Consider the following 24358-nt stretch of genomic DNA (forward strand, 5'->3'; position numbering starts at 1 on the left):
AGGCCGTAGAATGACATATTCAAACCACTGGAAGAGAAAACTTGTCAATAAGATATTCTGTATCTATAAAACTACACTTCACAATTAAAGACCAATGAAACAATTCCCAGAAAAATAAAAACTAAAATAATTCACTATTTGGGTACATACTCTACATGTAATACTAAAGGAAATCCTTCGGGTTAAAAGAAATTGATACCAGAGTGTAACTAACATAATCCTAGAGGAAGAAGTGTGAAAAAAATTGTAAATATGTGGCCATTAAAGCCTACATTAATATATATTCTCTTTTCATCTCTTAATTTCTGTAAAAAACATAAGGATATATGAAACAAAATAAGAATATAATACTGTAGTGTTTTGTTTTAAGACAGGTGTGATATACATGATAATCACCACATAAAGGATGGGGAAAATCAATTTATCCTGGAGCAAAGTTCCTGTTCTTAATAGAATTTAAGTTGATAGTAAAACATGAAATAATGTATGATAATTAAGATGTATCTTTTATTTACTAGAACAACCAGTAAGAAAACAATTTTCAAAAATCATTAAAATATCAAGAAAAACAGAAAAATAACAAAATGGCAACTATACACCCAACTAAATCAATAATTGCTTTAAGTGTGACTGAACTAGATACTCTCATGAAAATGTAGCTATTGTCCGGCTGGATGAAAACCAAGATCCATCTACATGCTGAATATAAGGAATATACTTTAGATTCAAAGGCACAAATAGGTGGAAAGTAATAGCATAGGAAAAAAATATATCGTGCAAACAATAACCATAAAAGAGCAAGGATGCATATACTAACTCAAATCTGTTGTTGAACGTGTCTCGTGAAGTTTTCATTTCAGTAATTGTATTTTTCAACTTCAGGGTTTCCCCTTTGCTCTTTTTAAAGTGTCTAACTTCCTGGGGTGCTTGGCTGAATCAGGTGGAAGGGCATGTGATGCTTGACTTCTGCTCATGAGTTCGAGCCCCATGTTGGGTGTAGAGATTACTTAAAAAATAAAACTTTAAAAAACTTTTTATTAATGCTTTCTACTTGTCCTACTTTTTCTTCACTTTTAAACACGGTTTGCTTTAGTTCTTTAAACATATTTATTATAGATGCTTTGAAATATTTCTCTGCCAAGTCACACTTTAATGTTAGCTCCATGTGTGAATTTAACAAACCTCAGTTTCTTTAACTGGAAAGTGGAGACAAAATAGACATGTCCTTATAGCTTCCATAACAATAACATAAATTAATGAATGTAAAATGTTTGGCACATAAAATTTTGTACAAAATAGTAACTATTAGCAATTATTCCTTATTGCTAATACCTACACATTAACTACAGCTCTTTTTCAAAAGCATCCAATGATATTCCTTATTACTCTCAAAAGTCTTTAAATTATTAACTGAAATTTTAACATGGATGAAATAAAAAATAGTTTTGCTTCTTCTCATGTAACTTTCAGCATACGTTTGCCCCTCACCACTTACCGAAAAAGGCACATTGACAAAATTACTGTTCAAAAACCTTTTATATTAAGCATTCAAGAAATAAATTACTGAGTGGGAGGCCTGTTATTATCTCTACTAAGAAAGCCACTTGAAATTTCTCTAACTGAAATTTTACTTTCCAGTGTCAGCTTTAAAAATGTAGATGAAGAATTTTCATTTATTGACACTATAACCCAATTAAGATATAAGGCTAATAATTAAGAAAAAAAAGTCATAATTTGAAAACTTGCCTGAATTACAAAGAACTTCCTAAAATGTGTCATTCCATTTCCATTATACAATATAGTGAAAAGTAAATGCTTTTAAAGTTTCTGTGCTCTGAAATAAAACACATTAACAAATAAGAGACAGCTAGAAAACCAGTGAGCTCAAAAAAAAACAACGCCTTGGGATAAGATAATAGGAATTTCCATGTTTCATCCAGCCTGGTGTCTATTTCAAGCAGACTTTAAAGAGAAGTGATGGCATGAAAGGTTGAGAAGGTCTCTCTCAACGATCATACGATTCTTGTGTATGAAAGCACATAGCAGGACCTTTCCATTCCCAAAAGGATATTCCATTTCCAAAAGGAACATCACATTTTGATATCCCCCACTATGCCAACCAAATGTGAAATTTGGTATGATAAAGGAAAGGAACATAAAATCAAGAAGCACCTTGCTCTTAATTTCTTATATGACCATGATCAAAACCATCTCTGCAAATATACAAAGGAGGCTGTTGTAAAGCAGGTTTTATGTTTATATTGTGTGTCTTGACTGTTTTTTCATAAATATAACATTGAAATTGTACAATAATATTTTAAGATAGTATTTTAGAGACATTTCTCTGTCCCTGGTAGGAGGGAGGGAGGATAAAAAGGTACAGCACTAAGGATTTTTATGCAGTACAATTATTTAACATAAAGAATAGCTTCTATATAAAATTTTGTGTAATGTTACAAAGGTGGATGCATGGCATTATATATTTGTCAAAATCATAGCATATACAATATTAATAGTGAATTCTAATGTGAACTCTGAACTTTGGGTGATAACAATGTGTCAGTGTAGCTTTCCCAATTGTAACAAATGGGGAAGGATGTGCCTGTTTAGGGACAGGGGCTACATAAGCAAGCACTCTGTGTACTTTCTGCTCAAATCTGCTGTGAAACTAACATTGCTCTAAAAAAAAAAAAAACAAATTTACTTAAAAGGAAAAACAAAACATCTTAAATATAAATATGCAGTCAGAGATTTCAACAAACCCTAGCAAAAGGGGCTGCTGAGTTTCTTGGGCTTTTATAAAAATACTCCACAGGCAGGCAAATATAGCAAATTCATTAGGTATAAAGAATGGATAGAAAGAGTAAAGAATAATAAAAATGGAATCATGAGAGAAGAAAAACTGTTTTAAACCATACGTATTCTCCTGAGTTGTGTCTATATTAAAATGGTAGTAACATAAAACCTGTATGCAAATATGGATGAGAACCAGAAAAAGAGACATGTTAAAGCATTAGTATGTTTAGGTGTATTGAACTTGAAGCCTACAGTTCTGCTTTGCCACTAATATGCTGTATGTTCTTATGCAGGTCTCTTCACTTCTTGGGGCTCAATTTCCTTATCTGCAACGTATGAGAGACTTGAAAGCTTGAACTAAATTAATGCTTTTTCAAAGTTTCCAATAAAAGAGTAAATAATGTGTTTCCCCAGGCTCAGAGCTGGGTAGCTTGAAGCATCCACTGTAAATCCAAATCTTTTTGAAGTCTCAGCCATTGTCTTAAAATTCCACATCCTGGTATGTGAATTATGTAGCAATAAAGCTGTTTAGAGAAAAATAGCCTTGGCAGAACCAACCAGAAGCTTGTTTTTCACCCTGTCTTACCATTAAAAGTAGGTTACTTAAGATGCTTAGTGCCTTCGTTTCCTCATTAGTAAAATGATGATAGGTGGTCCTCATGGGTGATTTTTTGACAATTCAGAGTAAGTGTTTAAAATGACTTAACAGGGAACCGCCATCTTCCAGTAATTCGCCAAAATGACCAACACAAAGGGAAAGAGGAGAGGTACTCGCTATATGTTCTCTAGGCCTTTTAGAAAACATGGAGTTGTTCCTTTGGCAACATACATGCGAATCTACAAGAAAGGTGATATTGTGGACATCAAGGGAATGGGCACTGTTCAAAAAGGAATGCCCCACAAATGTTACCACGGCAAAACTGGAAGAGTCTACAATGTTACCCAGCATGCTGTTGGCATTGTTGTAAACAAACAAGTTAAGGGCAAGATTCTTGCTAAGAGAATTAATGTACATATCGAGCACATTAAGCACTCAAAGAGCCGAGACAGCTTCCTGAAGCGTGTGAAGGAAAATGATCAGAAAAAGAAGGAAGCCAAGGAGAAAGGTACTTGGGTTCAACTGAAGCGCCGGCCTGCCCCACCCAGAAAAGCACACTTTGTGAGAACCAATGGAAAGGAGCCTGAGCTGTTGGAACCCATTCCCTATGAATTCATGGCGTGATAAATGTAAAAAAAATAAAAGACGTCAAGACTGTAAAAATGTTTCTTTTAATTGAGTAGCAGCGTGGTATTGTCTTCCCCAAAGAAGTATTTAAAGCAAACTTTATATCCAAATTCAGTGGGGGATGGCTTTATTCAAATTTTGTGGGTTTTGAGGCACCTGGATGACTCAGTTAAGCATCCGACTTTGGGTCAGGTCATGATCTTGCAGTCCATGAGTTTGAGCCCCGCGTCAGGCTCTGGGCTGACAGCTCAGAGCCTGGATCCTGCTTTGGATTCTGTCTCTCCCTCTCTCTCTGCCCTCCCCTGCTTGTGTTCTCTCTAGAGTCTCAAAAATAAACGTTAAAATATGAAAAAAAAAAAATGACTTAACAATGTTAAGTCATTGTTTTTGATTGTGATTATTATTACTATAATATATTATGATTTCTCAACTCTTACTATGAATTGTCTTATTTTTCCTTGGTTGTCAAGACTCCTGAACAAGTGTTCACTACGCCTGTTTGCTCAAAAATATTTAATAAAATTCTAGCAATAATATTTGAAGATTTTTGTGTGTTTATATTACTTACATACAATACACACAAAAGATTTGCCTATTATGATTACGTATTTGCTTCCAAAATAGCATTTTTGAGTTTAAAGCAAGGTTAAGTATTTTTTAAGATCAAAAGGCTTACAATGTGATGGGCATGCACAAAGAGACAAAGAAACTGGGAACATTAACTTGGGGACATTAGGAGAAAGGGGGTTTTGAAGATATACAGTGTTTGGGGTTTGGGTCAATATAAAACAAAATCCTGGCACTGGGTAGATGGGCAGATGGTTGTTAACGGCAGGCAGGAGGCACCATGTCTGTTTATCTCAGCTACCCTAGGGGATGAGACAGATAGGGGGAATAACCTCAGGGTTAACAAGGTACCTTCTCTTTTGTTAATCATCTCCGCTCTGGACTGCTTCACCTGCAGCACAGCGGTATATAGCTCAATTTACCTGTTTTCCCAACTTGGTCCTTCCCTCCTGTGAAAGCAGCTTTCAGCTATAGTACTAAATTGGGGGTTGCTTCCACCCTGAAAGCCTAATCTTGCTTACCTTATATACCTTTGTATTTGGTGCCTTTGTGCCCCTCTATATTTTGGGGCCTTTGCCCTTCCCTCTCTATTCTGGGGGCTCTGCACCCTTCTCTAGTCTGGGCTCTCTTGAACCTCCCTATTTTTGGTGCCTTTGCACCTCCCTATTCTAGTGTGTTAATCTTGTTTACCCAAACTCGGGTTTGACCATCCTATGGCTTTGTGCTTCTTTACACCTTGTTAACCCACTGGTATAAGCCCAGGGAATTCCTAAGCTTATTCCCCACATTCAAATATTCCATATCACTCTTGGAATAATTTATAAAGCAAGTAAACAGAAATTCATGGAGTATATAGATTTGAACACTACTACCTACACTGACACAATTGTCATTTAGAAAACATTTCACCCAAAATAACAGAATATACATTCTTTTCAGTGGTACACAAATATTTCCCAAGATTGACCTTACTTGGGACATTAAACAAATATTAATAAATATAAAAGGATTCAAAATATATAAAGTATGTTTTCTGAAAACAATGGAACTTATAAATCAGTAATAAAATGTTATCTGGAAAAACTAAAATTATATGGAAGCTAAATAATATACTACTACATAACCCATGGATTAAAGAGGAAATCAAAATGGAAATTAGAATTTATATTGAACTGAAAGAAAATAAGATATATGCAAATGTGCAGAGTTTAGTTAATGAAGTACTAAAAGGAAAATTTATAGCACTTAGCATGTATAATAGAAAAAAATTAAAGACTCAAGTTAATGACCTCACTTTCTACTTTCATGAACGAGAAAAGAAAGAGAAAATTAAACCCAAGGAAAGCAGAAGAAGAAAGGATATAATATACTCAAAGCACAGATCTGCAAAACTGCAAACAAGTCCAGGATAAAACTTTTGGAAATGATGGATTATTGTCATTATCTGAATGGTGGAGATTGTTCTGGGGTGTTCATATATGTCAAAACTCATTTAATCATTTAATTACATTATGTGCATTTTATTTTATGTCAGTTACACATCATTAAGGTCACCTAAAAATTATATGCTATTTTTTAATGTTTATTTTTTTTGAGAGAAAAAGAGAGAAGTAGAAAGAGGGAGAGAGAGCATGAGCAGAGGAGGAACAGAGGGAGAGAGGGGGACAGAGAGAGAATCCCAAGCAGTCTCTGTATTCGCAGTGCAGAGCCCAATGCAGGGCTCAGTCTAGGAACCATGAGATCATGACCTGAGCCAAAACCAAGACTCAGACTCCCAACTGATTGAGCCACTCAAGCACACCCGATATTACCATTCTGAGCTCAGAAAAATTGTCCTTCAATATTTTAGTACCTATTTTCCTACCTTACTATCTAATATTTTTATGGAGAAGTCTAAAAACAATTTAATTCTTGCCTATTTTTAGGTGACATCCTTACTCTGGATGTTTTGTATGTCAGGAGATAATTCTCTACAGGTATCTCACAATTCCACACACATAGATGTCCTTTGTTCCCGACTATCTTTTCAAGGATGCTTATATAGTGGACAGACTTGAAGGACAGATACAGTGTTTCCTATGGAGGAAAAGGTGGGCATATTTACCTCCTGTTATAAAAGATCCAAGTTCCCCTCTATCAGGATCCTTCCCGTATGATGCAATTCACTGCATTCAAGCATCCATTGGGACCCATTTGCATCACTCCTGTTAAGACTGAAAGCCAGGGAGAGGTAACACAAATACACTGCTGCTCACTGTATCTTTGTTTCTGACTCAGTCTCCAGCTATTGCCAGCTTTCAAGAAACTGCTGCCATGCTAACTAGTTAGTTGGTAAGAAGAGTCTCAGACTCTAATCTATAATCTGTGTTACAGTTTATGAGCTCTTTCAACCTGGGGTTATTCACCATTCTTTATTCTGGAAAATAGATCTCCACTAACTAAATACTTCTTCCTATCCATATTTATTTTTCATGTGTGCTAGGACAACTCATTCAAATATTGGCAATCCTGTATCACTCCTCTCCATTAAATTTTCTTTCATATTTTCTGTTTTTTATTCTTCATGGATACCTTTTGGAAGAACTTCTAAAAACAATCTTCTAATCTGCTAATTCACCCTTTAGTCACACTTTTCCACTCTGTGTCCTTTATATCAAATTATATTTTTCATAGTGAATATTTCTATTTGATTACTTCATAATGATATCTTGTTCTGATTTCACATTTCAAATATCTCCCTTTATCTTTGTGTTAGGGTTCTCCAAATACCCTGAGTTTGGCCAAGTATGAAATATGCAGGGCAGGCCAGCAGGCTGGAAATTCCCATGAGCATTGATGTTGCACTCTTGTGTGTGTGTGTGTGTGTGTGTGTGTGTGTGTGTGCGTGTGTGTGTGTTTACTTATTTATTTTGAGAGAGAGAGAGAGCTGGGGAGGGGCAGAGAGAGAGGGAAACAGAGAATTTCATGCAGGGTCCATGCTATCAGCACAGAGCCCTACACCAGGCTCGAACTCACAAACCTCGAGATCATGACATGTGCCAAAACCAATAGACGCTTAACCGACTGAACCACCCAGGCACTCCTAATGTAGCACTCTTGAGTCTAATGGCAGCCTAGAATCAAAATCCTTTCTCTCTGAGGAACTGGGTCTTTTTTTTTGTAATGCCTTCCACTGACTAAAAGATACCCACCCAACTGTGGAGGGTAATCTGCTTTACTTATTGTCTACTGATTAAAATGTTAATCACATCTAAAAAAATACCTACCTATGTAGACCACTTGATCAAACAACTGCGCATGATAGCCTGGCCAAATTGATGTATAAAAGTAACCATCACAATCTTGTGTGTGTGTGTGTGTGTGTGTGTGTGTGTGTGTGTGTGTGTGTATCTCATCCATGCTTATCTGCATTTTCTGTTGAAATTACTGATATGTAGTCATATATAACATTATTTTTTTTTATTTTTATGTCTAACTTTTTGCTGAGTTCCATCATCTCATTTTGGAGTTTTATTATTTTTATTTTGATTATTTTTCTCTTATATTTTATCATCCTCTTAACTGTTATTTTTTATGTCTTCTTTTGAAATAGTTTTTTTTTTTTTTTTTTGTAATTTGGTCTTTTCTGGCATGCTTTCATTGTCTGTAGGCATATTTTCTATGCAGGAATGTTTTCTGTGCTTTATTCTTCCTTTTTCTTATAATAATTTTTGTGTGATTTGAGCTTGATCTTTTCCTCTAATTCAAGTTAATGTGAATTTGTTTTTCTGAAATTTTAAAATTAGTGGCTCAATTAGAAGCCATGGTTCAGAAGATCAAATAGCTCTTTATAAAGCTTTTCAATATTTTGGTGTTCATGTAGTGTTAAAAATACAATGTCTTGCTTTCTGGAATGTTCTGGTTCTCTTTCCGTCCCTCACTTGCATGAAACCTATGTCTGTCTTTGCCTCTCAATTTGATTCTACTAGAAGGGAATATGTGTATGGTCAATTTGAAAGTTTACATTTTCAATTTACCTGATACTGAATTGGGCAAAATCCTTCCCAAGTTCAACTGATATTCTCAAATTAGCCTGTGATACTTTCCTGTGAATCCTTCTTGGTTGGAATAGGCTTTTTCTTTTACCAGATAGGTCAGATACAGTATTTTCCCCTCGGCTTCTTCCCACAAAGATGCTGATAAAATGCAAGTCTTTGGGCTCTTGGTGGATTACCTCCACCTGTCTATATATAGGGTTTTGTGAGTATATCCTATCGTCTAGTTCTATTATTAATGTTGTGTGAGTGTATATTTGTGCATTTGTGTGTATGCGTTTTCCTATATAGTTAATCTGTATGACGTTTCAAGGAGATTAATCTGGGGAAATTTCCATATGGAATGTTTGAAGTGCAAAGTCAGAAATGGGAAGTGAGAAGCAAGAAAGAGAGATCACAACAGACCTTAAAATTTTAATTACATGAGCTGTGGGAGGAAAAATGTTTTCCACTTGATAGTGCACCAAGAAAGTCTATATTCTTAAAAAATATGAAGTGCTATTTTCTACGTGAAGACGAAGAAAGAAGTTCAGATTATTGATTTTGTGGAGGAATTTAGTTATATGATTCTGAGAGTACTTAACAGCACAGCATTTATGAAAGCAGGAAAGATTGGGAAAGGAGTGAGAATAGATAATGTACTGAGTAATACTGAAGTAAGCATTGATGCAGTAATATTTTCTGGAATAAGTGGGCAGCTTATGTTAACTAAAATCAATGGAGATATAGGTATTACAGATTTATTTTTGGATCTTGAAACACAAGGCTACTAAAGGTTCAACTTAGATGAACCAAGATGGTATGGTATTTTGTATGGTATTATGACATTTGCAAGATTCAAAACAAAGAGTTTAGGTCTATTGTTATTGCCAGTGGTCAGATGTGTCTGAAGGCATTACAATCTTTGCTGTTCATTCAGTCTATTGTAGTCAGAGATATTCTTAAACTCTAGAGCTGTGAGGAGCATAGACATGTCCATTGTCCATATGTCATCCTGAGCATGTCCAACCTCTCTGGGAATATAAAACTTTTATAATTACTCATTATACAAAATGAATTTCTGATATAAATACCCAACATTTTCAAATGCTCCAAAGTCTCCTTAGGTACTGAAATGTTAGATTAATTTCTACATACACTTTGTTTGCCTCCAGTTCATTCCGTAAAAATCTAGATAATAATTTATGAAAGCCTTTTTGGTCTGTTTTCTTGAATCTACTTCTCTTCTTCAGAAACTTGAGCTCTAGGTGTTGCATCCATATTTGCTGCCATGAACGTTTTCAAACACACTGCTAGAATGGGGAAAATGATACATCCTATTCCTTTGTCATGAACAGAACCTTCTTGAATGGAACTAGAATTAAATTTTACAATGACATAACTCTTCCTTAATAATGTCCTCAAGGGGCGCCTGGGTGGCGCAGTCGGTTGAGCGTCCGACTTCAACCAGGTCACGATCTCGCGGTCCGTGAGTTCGAGCCCCGCGTCAGGCTCTGGGCTGATGGCTCAGAGCCTGGAGCCTGTTTCCGATTCTGTGTCTCCCTCTCTCTCTGCCCCTCCCCCGTTCATGCTCTGTCTCTCTCTGTCCCAAAAATAAATAAACTTTGAAAAAAAAAATTAAAAAAAAAAAAATAATGTCCTCAAATAACTCTGGCAGGATCTATTCACGTGAATTATGGTTCTATTGTTTAGTGTCTTCTCACTCAATAGCATGAAGCTACATTTAAGCATTTAAAAGAATACAATTAGTGATAAGTATATATGTGTATATGTATGTATGTATTTATAGCTTGATGGTTCCTCAAAGATAAGATTTCTTTCAGACCTCAGGTTTATAAAGCACCCTCCTGAAGATTAACTTTGAACTGTGAACTTTAACTTTGTTCTTTCTCAACAACAAAGAAATACTACCTGTCAACAACACTGAGGGGTGAAGATGATGTATACACATTATGGGAAGAAAGTTTGGGGACTATCATTTCCTGTATGGGTCAAAACTGTGTGTATGGGTGTGTTTCTATTTTGTTGTTTTGTTGTCAATAATACTGTTGTTTCTACCCTCCTCCCCTGATTATTCAAAGAACAGAAAATACACTCACATGACAGTGCTGTTTGTCCATAACAGATTTATTAGTGTCCATTTATCACTGCATTGCAACTATGTGCTGGGAGCCTAAGACAAATGGAGCTATTTAGTCTTTTTCTTTTCTGCACTTTCTTGTCAGCTCCTCTGAGTAGAAAGAGTGGTGGTGGCAAAATTAAGCAGTGGAAACTCAATACAGAAAGGCCTTCTGGGTGAAGTGCAAGTTGCAATAACTTTATCGTCAGGGAATTCTCTCCATATTCTGTTCTGTTGAAACTTTAAATCCAAGTCAAATAGATAACTGAAAACTTAGAGAGCACGGCACAGAACAGAGTGAACTTTGGCAAGTGCCTCTGATTAAATTGAAAATCATTCTTTTGCTCTCCTGAAGTGACTGAAACATGCATAATTTAGAACATTTTTCTGCATAAGTTGATGGGTTTCTACCCTTAATAGCTTATTTGCTAAAATTGCATTGAATGCTCGTTAAAGAAAAAGATTATATTGAGATTCCTACAGTTTGTATTAGAAATGCTGGATGCCTCAGGGTGCCTGGGTGGCTCAGTCAGTTATGCCTCAGACTTCAGCTCAGGTCATGATCTCACAGCTCATGAGTTTGAACCCCGCGTCAGGCTCTGTGCTGACAGCTCAGAGCCTGGAGCCTGCTTCAGATTCTGTGTCTCCCTCTCTATCTGCCCCTCCCCCATTCACGCTCTGTCTCTCAAAAATAAACAAAAAAAAATTTTTTTAAGAAATGCTAGATGCCTAGGGGAAAAAAATCTTTTTGGAAAATGAGTGAATTCTGATGAGTGGTACTTATAGCTAAAGAAATTTTAATGACTTTTCTCATTGTCTAGTTTTAATAGAAACAGACTAGAAATGAATAAACCTTAAGTCCTTAAGTTTTATTTGAGATGATCACATTGCTCAATCGATTCATGTGATCATCAGTTTGAATTTAAATAAGAGAAAATTATGTTTATATTATTTTCTAAATTTTAATTTTATGATTGCCCTGCATCTTATTTTTCCATATTTCCCACCAATAAAATCACAACAAAGATTATATATACTGTATATTTGTTAAAGTGTATTTATTTTGAGGGAGAGAGAGAGAGAGAGAGTGCGCACATGAGTGGGTGAGGGGCAGAGAGAGAGAGAGAGGGAATCCCAAACAGGCTCTGTGCTGTCAGTACAGAGCCCAACATGGGACTCGAGCTCACCAACCATTAGACTATAACCTGAATTGAAATCAAGAGTCAGACATTTAATCTACTGACCCACCAAGGTCCCCACAAAGACTGTATTTTTAGGAAAATATTTTGAGAGTAATAGCTTCAGATAAAATTATAAAAACTAAAACTTTGAGTGGAAGCTTAAGGATAAAAGAGCATAAATGTATTTGTTTCCCTTTTTTCCTCTGCCTCACCTATTATTTTTATTTTTGAAATGGCTAAGACTAAGATATTTTCTGATACTATTTAAATATAGGGCATCTTGCTATCATTAATAACTGAATAATTATTGAATAATTCTATCATCCCTGACACCAGTAATCAGCCTAGGAAACACTTCCTTAGCAACCAAAGAGAATGCTTTCTGTTTTGTTTTGTTTTGTTTTTAAAAATGACATTTATGTGATAGATAATGAGAGTCATCAGCCCACAGGCACCCATCTGTGTTTGGACCACATTATACATGAGTAGACAAAATAAAAATTCATATTGGGAAACAAAACTAAAATATTTTTGGATAAATAGAGTGCTCTCATAATTATATTGACTGCTTATGATGTACTAGGCATTCTTGTAAATGCTAGGTATATAAGGGTAAACATGACAGACAAAATCTCTGGTTTCGTGGAGCTCTATCCTCAAAAAATATAAAGTATCACATATATGTAAGTCTAAGACCTAGTGAAGTTTGACACCAGTACATAACAGCTATAACCTTCTGCATTTCTGGTAATATCCAATGCATTACATTATAAATACAGACCTTATAATTCATCAAATTATTCAATTACTCAGCTTAGATTTATATGTGGGGACATGGAAAGCACAGTACTAGAGAAAAAGAGGATGTAGAAATGAACAAGGTTGGCACAGAGTTCACACTTGGCCCACTACAGAAGATATGCACCAGATAAACAATTAAAATATGAGAAGTCAAGAGAAATGTGGAGGGTGCCCCAGGAGTCATATAGGGTAGCTTATCTTAGATAAGGTTCAGATATCTCCACCAATAAATTACATTGAATCAGACACCTAGAGCTAGAGATATCTCAGTAAAGGACAGAGTTTTCGAAGGGTATTGAGGTGGGGTATATTTGGTATGGAAGATTATGAAGAAGGAAAGGTATATGACTTTCCATTAACAATAAATCAATGTAAAACCATGTTTGGTTGCATAACTGTAGATCATTCCCACACTATCATCCTAAACTAACAACATTTCAGCCTATAGTCACAGGTATGAAAGATGGGTTGAAAGATATCTAAGGAAAGCTTATAAATTTTTTTTTTCAACGTTTATTTATTTTTGGGACAGAGAGAGACAGAGCATGAACGGGGGAGGAGCAGAGAGAGAGGGAGACACAGAATCGGAAACAGGCTCCAGGCTCTGAGCCATCAGCCCAGAGCCTGATGCGGGGCTCGAACTCACGGACCGCGAGATCATGACCTGGCTGAAGTCGGACGCTTAACCGACTGTGCCACCCAGGCGCCCCATCTAAGGAAAGCTTAAATCATGAAATGAAAGTTCCAAGATAAAAAATACCCAATAACTCACCATAGTGTAAATAGAAAAACAAAATTAGGAAAGAGAAAAATTTTTTTGAAAAATTCTTACAATTTATACTCCTAAGATATTTAAGAGGTTATTTTATGTATAAATATGGTCACATAGCAAAAAGGAAAATCAAAGACTAAGAAAAAGTTTCTGGAAAATTCAGAATACAAAATATAGTTCAATACAAAATACACAAAAATATACTGAACAGAGTTTAATACCAAACTAATGACCTAGAAGATAATTTTAATATTATTTTAAGATAATGTTAATTTTTAAGGTTCTTTCCCATAATACAGATATTATTTAGGATATATCCAAATGTTCATTTGCCCATTTGTATGATATAAATAGTAAAACCAAAGAATATAAAACCATTAGGAATACATTATAAAATATGTAACAGAAGATTAAATGAGAAGAAACTTTACCTGAGTTGAAGACTTCATATTGAATAGGACTACCAAATTCTAAGAACATAATTTAAAAATATATATACATTCCAGTGGAATTTAAAGACACCAATGATAGTGCAAAAAAAAAAAAAAATTGCATACATTTTCTAAAAAATGGAAGGAAGCCTACCTAGGAATAAATAGGCAACAGGTACACCATTTGTTATCACATCAAGTTCAATTGCTTCACTATATGCATGAAGCAAATAAGGCCCAGAGTCACAAAATTTGCTGGTATCAGATCCGAAAGGTAGTAGCAATGCTTGTGCATATCGAAAAGTTATATGTACCTTCAGAGAACCATTAGACTATTTGATATTACCATCACCAAATACCACACTGAATTGGACTAAAGACTCCAGCAAACAAATTTAATTAATGGATGAATTTAGTATATAAACACTAAGGACTCAAAACAAAGTTTTAAGCTTTCCAAAGACTATTGCTTAACACCACACTGTATTTAAACAAACTAGATTTCATTCAATTAATTCTGCAAAGGAAGTTATGTAGTTAATTTATTATTGCATAAAAAGAAAGTATACCTTTCATCTTTGTTTGAAGTTATATTTGTGTCAAATAATGACAGTCTTCAGAGAACAGATTGTATATTAGCTTAATGTATATTATTCTTCAGTTCTAAGATGGTACACACATTGCTAATGCAGTGTGATATTGTTTAGAATAAAGTCACATATTATTTTAGAGGTAAATATATTTTCCTGGAAAACAGAATATTATATATATGGGGAGAGAGAGAGTTAGCTCACCTCAAGCATTTAATGATTACTGGCATATTTCAATTAAATACCTATACCTTAAAGGATAATTGACAAGAAACCAGGAGACATATTCTTTTAATCCAGGCAGTATTGCTAAACATAAACATATTTTTAGCCTGAGATAGCACCTACTTACCTCTGTTTTATGACATGATAAATAGAAATATGATGAGATTCTATATGTGACAAAATATCTAGAAAATTCACAGAATTTAATTATGCTCTTTGTGTTAAAAGAAACAGGGATCTTTTCCAAGCTACTTTAAGAAATGGAAGAGGGATGATTATTTTAAGGGTTAACAGTGACAGGACATGAAGAGTTACTAAAAATTGACTAAGATGTAAATAATAGGAATTCTTTCCCTTTTATCTTATCTGTGTGGTCTTTCTCCAGGGGCATTTTTATTTCTCCATCAATGTTTGGCTCCTTCTCTCTTCCAATTAGTTTCATCATTTCTTTCTCAAAACTTTACCCTCATTGTCATTGTGTCTTTAGCTGCTCCTGACTTATTTTCATGAACTTTTTAGCTTCAATTTCCACTCATTGATTTGTTTCCCAATTCATATTCACTCCGGTGAGAATATAATTGGCCAGAAAATCTCTTTTCAGAAAGACCATACACAAATAACTTATCTGCCCTTGTAAAAGGTGTCCACTCTGGATACAATGCATTGTAGCTGGCAGAATGGGTTCATGAGGCATAAAAAATGCTCACGTAGGCACCATGGAACATGGAAAGTGCCGTGTCCCAGAGAAGTAATGACACTAACAAATCTCTAAGAGAAGTATTGTACCAATAAAAGTATTAAATTGATTAGCGTTGGCATTCTTAGGGGAGTAGAGAGAGGAGTTTTAAAGTTTTTGAGCAATTTCAGTAAATTTCATGAAGGTAACAAAATATGGTAAGCTCTTTCAACTCTCACTTCCTAGCACATTGCTTGGAACATACAGTTTACACTGAAGAAATAGTTGTTTAATATTTGCGTTGCCGTTAAACTTTCCAAATGTGGTTCCTTTTTTTAGTTTTTAACAATGGTACCTCAAAACTCTGTTTCCCTACCTAGTCACTAAAAATGATAGTAAAAGTCTGGAGAAAACCTAAGAAAAAAATCCATGTGATTATTTAGCATTTTCTCCCCAGTCTCCAATGTGCAAAGTCTAAGATATTTGTAAATAGAATCACAAATGGAAGGAAGGAAGGAAGGAAGGAAGGAAGGAAGGAAGGAAGGAAGGAAGGAAGGAAGGAGGAAAGGAAAGGAAAGGAACAATAGAAGTTTCTTCCCCCAAACCAACCCATCCTGATCTGCAGAGGCTAAGTTATATACAGATTCCCCAAAGAGATCATTAGAGGCTTTCTGGATCTTAGTTCTCCTAGTTTCTGTCTTTCTACATATTCTAATGATTAACACCTGAGGGTTGAAAAGAGAATTTTCTGTTAATGCAACTTTTCCTTTCTAAGATGTTTGAATATAAATTGACCACCTTCTGATTCCTTATGTGACTTTTTTTTTTTTCTTAACCAGTAGAATGTGCCTGAAAAAAATGGCTGTATTTTCTAGAGGAATTTTTCAGGAGGTAGATATTCTTAATAGCTTTTCACCTGGAACTCTTTCTATTAAAGAACAAAATAGATGATGGCCGTTTGGACATCTATAGTTGAAAATCACTTGGATCATATTAGAATTTCCTTGTATGTCTACATCATCAATATTCTTTGAAAGCTTATTATCAGTTGGAACTAGGAACCCCAATGAAAATGAATGTCATAATAAATCAAAATCAGCTCATATACATGCTATTGTTTTTTAAAGTGCTAAATGTAATTTACTATCTTAAAGGAGAAAATAGATTTTTCACAGACTTGTAGTTTTTAACATTAAGAATTACACAAAATTCAACAAAATGTAGGATAAAATGAGGATGAGATAATTACTATAAAAATTCCAAAATTTGCTATTTTTAAAAATATGAATAGTGAGTACTAGGTCTATCTAAAATTGACTCAGTATGGTATCTGCAGAGAACATAAATTGAAAGAATACTTTGAGTATAGCTGGAACAATTCACAACCTGAGTTATCAAATAACAGAATTGCCAGATGTTTATCATATCACAGTAGCAGGAGTTTAAACTTGAATATAAATAGCTATAATTTTCTGAGCCCTCATCGTGGGAAGCAATTAGATTGAGTGCTTTATATTGTGCCATGCTTTGAATCCTCCTAATAGTCCTAAAAGCTAGGTGTGTTGATCCCTGGGTTGAAAAATATAGGCTCTATCTTATCTACAATACCAGGAAGACTGAGCTTACCTAGAAGGCTCACAAGCTCTGTGGGATCCACTTAAGTGGACTTCTGTTACTGACCCCAGAACCAGGTTGCCTCCATCACCATATTTGCCAGCATAATGGACCATGTTCTATCAGTGGCTCACTTCCAAGCCAATGTCTTTCATGAATTTATCTTTTTAGCAGAGCTGATTTAGATTACCCTTGCTACAACAAAAGCTAAAATAGCACTTTATTTTCTCAATATTTACTTATTTTTTTTTTAATTTTACTTCAGGATAGTAATATTCACAAAGTCAAGAAACACTGAAATTGTTAGAATGTAGAAAAGATTTTGATCAGGTCAAAAATAAGAGATGTACACTTACTTTTATATTAAAAAAAACAGATTTGGAAGTTATTTGGTTTGGCTGGCTGGCTGGCTGGCTGGCTGGCTGACTTATTTATTTATTTATTTATTTATTTATTTATTTATTTATTTATTTATTTTGAGACAGAGAGAGACAGTAAAAGAGAGCTCATGCATGTGTGGGGGAAGGGCGGAGGGAGAGGGAGAGAGATCATCTTAAGCAGGCTCCACAGCCAGCACCTAGCCCCATGTGGGGCTTGATCTCAAGACTGTGAGATCATGACCTGAGCTGAAATCAAGAGCTGGATGCTTAACCGAATGAGCCACCCAGGAGCCCCTGTATGGCTTACATTCTTAAGTAGCCATACCACTGCCTGTTTAAGAAACTTGAAGGAATAAATTCATACAACACTGAAGTCAGGTTGATATACATGTAATTTTTTTTTTGATGAACAAAATGTCAAAATTTTATTTTTTTTTCAATATATGAAATGTATTGTCAAATTGGTTTCCATACAACACCCAGTGCTCATCCCAAAACATGCCCTCTTCAATACCCATCACCTACCCTCCCCTCCCTCCCACCCCTCATCAACCCTCAGTTTATTCTCAGTTTTTAAGAGTCTCTTATGCTTTGGCTCTTTCCCACTCTAACCTTTTTTTTTTTACCTTCCCCTCCCCCATGGGTTTCTGTTAAGTTTCTCAGGATCCACATAAGAGTGAAAACATATGGTATCTGTCTTTCTCTGTATGGCTTATTTCACTTAGCATCACACTCTCCAGTTCCATCCACATTGCTACAAAAGGCCATATTTAATTCTTTCTCATTGCCACGTAGTACTCCATTGTGGATATACATGTAATTTTAAATAAAATATTTTTCTGTGTTAAGAATTTGATTAGATTTTCAAAATACAAATGGATGGGTGACACTTAACATAAGGCAATATCTTGAAAAAGAAGGTAGATGAAAAGCAAGGATCTGGGAATCAAACTTCCTGGAATCCACTCTTCTTTTGCTTTTGTTAACTTGGATAAAATACCTAGACATTTTGTTCCTTAATTTCCTCATCTGTAAAATGGGGAAAGGATAGAAACTGCACAAAAGAGATTTTTGTAAGTAAAAATATAATTATACAAAAATTTATAACAATTTTTGTCATGTAGTAAGTGTTAAGGAAATCCTACCTATTATGGAGAGTGCCAAATGTGAAAGAAATTGCCTTAAGTATAGACAATAAGAGTGTATTTTCTGAAGAGAATTTTAAAAGTATTAATAAAACCAACTATACATTAATCTGCCTTGGAATATGTTATTTTCTCGCTCTTAAGAACCTTATTGCCAACTCTCTGTGTATTAACTTTTCTGCTTTTTCAAGATTAATTTCAAGGGGTACCCTCCCATTAGCCATCTTGACTTCAGAAGGTAGACATAGGTCTTCCTGTCTGTTACCATATAACCATGTATTTTACAGACACCCCTCCTTAAAGTATTTAGTGTGTTGCCTTGAAATTACCCAATTGTTTATTTATCTTGAAATCAGTGAGGAAATGGTCCCTATAATCCTTGTCAAGGTATCCTTGCTCCCAGCACAGTGCCTCAGGTATGGTAAGTGCATAACAAATATTTGTTGGAGGAATGAAGGAACCAATGTGTAAACCAGTAAATGAATTAATCATTTCAAGTTATACCTTGAACTTAAGCTCCTAACCAACTACATAATGGCATGTTATAGTAAAAAAAAAAAAAAGCCAAAAGTCTGATTTTGACATCCTAGCCATATGATTATGAGAAAGTTACTTAGTCCTTTGGATTGTCTGTTTGTTCATCTGCAAACCAATAAAAGAAAAAAAAAAAAATCTCATCTCAGAATGTTATAAGAAGTAAGTAAGATAAAATGGATTTATGACTTGGTACCCATAAAGAAATGTGCAAATGTTAGCAGTCACATTAAAACTGAGTAAATTGTGGAGTGCCTGGGTGGCTCAGTCAGTTAAGTGTTTGACTTCAGCTTAGGTCATGATCTTCGTGAATTCGAGCCCGTGTCAGGCTCTGTGCTGACAGGCAGCTCAGAGCCTGGAGCCTACTTGGTATTGTGTGTTTCCCTCTCTCTCTCCCCCTTCCCCACTCATGCTCTGTCCCTTTCTCTCAAAAATAAACAAACATTAATTTTTTTTTAATAAAAAAGATAAAACTGAATTAATTGTAAGAAAATGTATTATAAGTGTTAGTGATAACTATAAATGGTGAATAGAACATTCACATTGTAAGCCTCTGAGATATAGTAAAAAGTAAAATTAGTTAAAAGATGTCTGAAATGAAGAAATCATTATTTAGGTGAGAAAATATTCTTCAAGAATTTGATTCTAATTTAAAGTTACCAAAATGACAAATAACATTTTTTCTCTCCCATGTAAGAATTCAAGTCCACTGAAGTGTTCCATGCACTAAAAAATGAAATGAAATTAATCAAATCTATTATCTGCCCAACTGTCACTGATCACAACAAAATCCTGCCTATATTGAGAAGCTTATCATAGATTATGGTTTTAATTAATACTTTGTCACTAAAGAAGATGCAACAAATAATTTTTGATGTAAAACATTTTTGACCTACAATTGGTGAGATATTTTATTTAAGAAAGAAAGTAGAAATACAGAAATACTCTTCATTAAGTATGAATGAATTATATATAACTCAGTGATACTTTTACCATACTGTCCTGCGTGTGTGTGTGTGTGTGTGTGTGTGTGTGTGTATCCTATTTCAAAGACATACATTATTACCACTTATTTCTAGTGTATTTTGTTTTGGGTGGAGTTTTCCTTCTTATTAGTGGCAGATTATTTTCAATAAACACAGCATGAAAAATTAAATGAGCTTCTCCAATCCAATTAGATATTCTATTTTCTATGGTGTTTCTAATGATGAATACATACTCCTTGTGTTGTTTAAATATCTTCAAGGGGTTTCAAAAAATAATTCAAATGTATTTGATCCCTCATACCTTTCCTCTTCATTTGTTCACATATATGGATATTTCAACTTTTTTTTCTTTTACACATATATAGTATTCTTAGGAGAAAAATAAAGAAAAGAACAGGGCAGGTTTGTGGAAGGTTTTCTGAGTTCTGCCTCTTCTGCTTCTTTCAGGACACAATGGGCTTTATGTTTAAGCATGGGTGTTTAATTAATGAAATCAAATCTGTTTAGTCCTGTTTATATATATTGCTGAGTCTTTACCATCTGAGGAATCTAGAGAAAAGTCCTATTTTTTATTGTCAGAATAAAAAAAAGACATTTTTGGCATCTTCTTCTGAAAAGTTCTCTGGTGTTTAGCAGTAGTATGTTCAGAAGTAGACCGAAAAATGTTGGGAAGAAGACTGTTCCACACTTCTATTACTAATCCCTCAAAGAAAATAGACCTGCTTCAATGTCTGTGGTCCTTTCTAATAAAATGTGCATTCTATAAGTTAATGAAATGGAGAAAAAAATTATTAAATGAATGTGACAAGTTGCTACTTATAGAAAGGAAAATAAGAAATGTTTTCGCATGAGTAATTTAGAATTTGTGGATGAATCATGTTTCTTTTCATTATGAAAATCCCTAAATAGGAAAAGCAATTCACTGTATCCACACACTGATTAGCATAGCTTGGTTGGTTACTATACATCAAAAACAAACACTAGACAGCATCCATAGATGCGTAATGTAAAACCAGGGGCTTGGGGCGCCTGGGTAGCTCAGTCATTGAGCCTGTATTACATGTTTTAAATGGTGATTGTCTTCTCCCCATGTTCCACAATTATAAAACCAAGAATAGAAGGAAGTACCAGGCATTCCTTTATCTTTGAGCCATCTCTAAGGAACTCTTGAAAATATGGCACAGTCAAAATATCCAATCTAGATAGGCAATTCCTTTCCACCAACACACTCTTCCTGATTCCACAAAGAAGTTCCATCTTTTTTTTTTTTTTTTTTTTTTGACTCTTTGACTCTTGATTGTGGCTCAGGTCATGATCTCAGGGTCATGGGATCGAGCCCTGCATCAGACTCTATGCTGAGTGTGGAGCTTGCTTAAGATTCTCTCTTCTGCCTTTCTCCCCTGCTCATGCTCTCTCTCTCTCTCAAAAACAAAACAAAACAAAACAAAAACAAAAACAAAATGAAATAAGGGCAATAAATGGTTTCCATACAACAGAAACTTAGGTCTATTGGGAAATTAGCAATTATATATCTAGGGCAAGGTTTATGAGATCAACCATAATAGAAAAATCTGCACATACTTAGCCACCAACCAGTATCAGCAGGTATTATCTATCAATGCTTGAAATAGGTTGCTTAGAAGAATGATTAATATACACTACTAAATGTAAAGTTTGGGTGTGTATATATGTATAGGTATATGTGTGTGCATATATATCCACACACACACACATATTACTAAATGTGTATTGTATATACCAAATGACATAAAATAAAATATATACCAATAAAACTCATTTTTTTATAAATCATGTATTCATAGAAGTTACAAGAGAGAAGATAGAAATTTTAGAGTTTCCTTAAAAGTTTACGTTAGGGGCGCCTGGGTGGCGCAGTCGGTTAAGCGTCCGACTTCAGCCAGGTCACGATCTCGCGGTCCGTGAGTTCGAGCCCCGCATCAGGCTCTGGGCTGATGGCTCAGAGCCTGGAGCCTGTTTCCGATTCTGTGTCTCCCTCTCTCTCTGCTCCTCCCCCGTTCATGCTCTGTCTCTCTCTGTCCCAAAAATAAATAAACGTTGAAAAAAAAAATTAAAAAAAAAAAAAAGTTTACGTTAGCTTTCTTCAGTGAAATGTGCCTAGTTCTCTCTCTCCTAAAATGCACTTAATATGACTATCTGAAAGGACCCTTAAATATTGGATCATTGTCTTACCTAGCTGAATGTATCTTCTGCCCTTATTTGTGGTCAGATATGTTATTTCTTTATGTCTTTTATATAGAAGAGAGTGGAAGTGACAAAGATGACAGGTGATTCAATTGTCTTTTCATACTGGCACACTTACTAAGTTCTTTGAGATCTCTGGCAATATCCATATCTAAGTTCATGTAAAACTCTTTTAACTTGAAAGACTTTGAAGTTTCATGCAAACAGACTCCTGTTTCAGAAGATTGATGAAATGGTGTGAGGATGTGCAGTGTGTCTTAAAGACCTAGCTCCTTCATTATATTAAGAATTTCTCTACAACCCAACATTTGAATTATTGAGATTAATTGGACAGATCTCATGAGTAAATAAACTAAGAAATTTTATTCTACATTATCTGAAAATATAATCACTGAGTTTCTAGTCTTTTTTCTTGTATGCCTTTATATCTTCATTAGCCCTTTACTAAAATTCAAATGCCTTTGATAGAGATTGAAGCTCAGATGAATTTCCCATCTTCAGTGGTTAGCCAGGTAAAACTGTGAAAGGAAGGAGCTGGACAAAATTAGGCAATTCATAATTAGGGTGGATACAGAGCCATGAGTTAAGATGGGTGGAGAGACTCCCAGAGAAAGTGAAGAAGAAAGAAGCTTTTGGAAACTGAGTCAAAGACCAACTACTTACTTTCAAATGTTCATCCAGTAATAGTATTGATTTTGCCGACTGAATTTATGTAGCATGGCCTTATTCTACCTATTTTAAGTTGTTGACTCTTAGTTTAGAAAAAAGCTGTCAGCTCTAAAGACCGAAAAAAATCTAAGATAAAGAAATATATTCCATCTAAATCTAGTAGACATGGCTATCAGAGGTCACTATAAAAATAATCAATTTTTTTTCTATATTATGGGTTTTTGGATTGAGAAGAAATAGGGGACTTTTGGATTGAGAAGTCAAAATAAAATTCTGATATTAAGGGATAGAAATATATTCACATTATTGCATTACTGCATTATTTAAAGATGTTAGGATAACATCTTACTTGTCAAGAATCTTCTGCTAAGATGTTAGAGAGGATTTTGTTGTTGTTGTTGTTGTTTTCCTTACCCTGAAGTCAAACATCTGGAGTAAGTCCTGACTCTGTCACTTATTATCTCTTTCATTAGAGGCAACTGTTCATCTCAACTGACCCACAGTTTTCTTATCTGTGAACGCAGAATAGTCATTTATTTACACAGATGCCAAGAGGATAAATAATTATAAAAGATAATGTGAATTGTAAACTGCTCATGAAAAGACCATTATTTGTGAAGAATCAAATTATCAGATCTTCCTGCTGGGACAGGGGCAGGGGCAGGGGCATTTGATCACATTTATCTTCATACATCCCAGGGAACTAGAAAAAGCCATTACAGAAATTTCTAATAATGCATATACATTATAGATGTCAAATATATTTCGAGTATTGTTAAGGAGAGGTGGAAAGCTCAAATATTTTAAACTATCACCTACACTCAAGGTTCTGAGAATGATCAGTTTGAAGAAGCAAGTCCTGCTTGCTATACGCAGTTGGTACCGGTGAACGAGAACCAATTGTTCATGTCTTTTTGTAACTCTCCATTCAGGACACTGTACTGGTAATCAGCCACAGAATATTTACAGCACAACAGTCTATAAGTTTTGAAAACCAATCTTTCCCCTACCAGCCCCCAAGAGTGGTCAAAGTGTATTAATATACCTCTGAATATATAACAAATGAAGATATAAATTAGGTTCTACTGTATAGAGTTTCCACCATCCACCTGGCAATCAGGTCTTCCTTGGTATTTTGTGTGACTTGAATAAGCCTTTCCTAGGGAAGAGCTGACATAACTGAAGAGAAATAAACTGAGGAATTTAGGGATAATGAATAATACGAGGTAAGGTGCGTTATTCAGAAATGTTCAGATACTTTGAAATGATAGTGATTAGAATATGTGGCTCTAGAGGAGAATGCAATTAATGTTCACACTATTTTACAGTAAAAACGTGTGTGTGTGTGTGTGTGTGTGTGTGTGTGTGTGTGTGTGTCTGTGTCTGTGTC

General features: G+C 34.9%; 1 protein-coding gene and 1 pseudogene across 1 annotated transcript in view; one reads left to right on the forward strand and one right to left on the reverse strand.

Annotated features, from left to right (window-relative positions):
- RAG1 (recombination activating 1) overlaps window positions 1-24358 on the reverse strand; it is a 1204476-nt gene that overhangs the window by 65302 nt on the left and 1114816 nt on the right. The gene's annotated exons all lie outside the window — the stretch shown is intronic.
- LOC147576547 (large ribosomal subunit protein eL21 pseudogene) lies at window positions 3505-4057 on the forward strand (annotated as a pseudogene).

Source organism: Puma concolor, chromosome D1, assembly GCF_028749965.1.
Source record: "Puma concolor isolate L17-30 chromosome D1, mPumCon1.1.hap2, whole genome shotgun sequence".
In the NCBI taxonomy this organism is placed as follows: domain Eukaryota; kingdom Metazoa; phylum Chordata; class Mammalia; order Carnivora; family Felidae; genus Puma; species Puma concolor.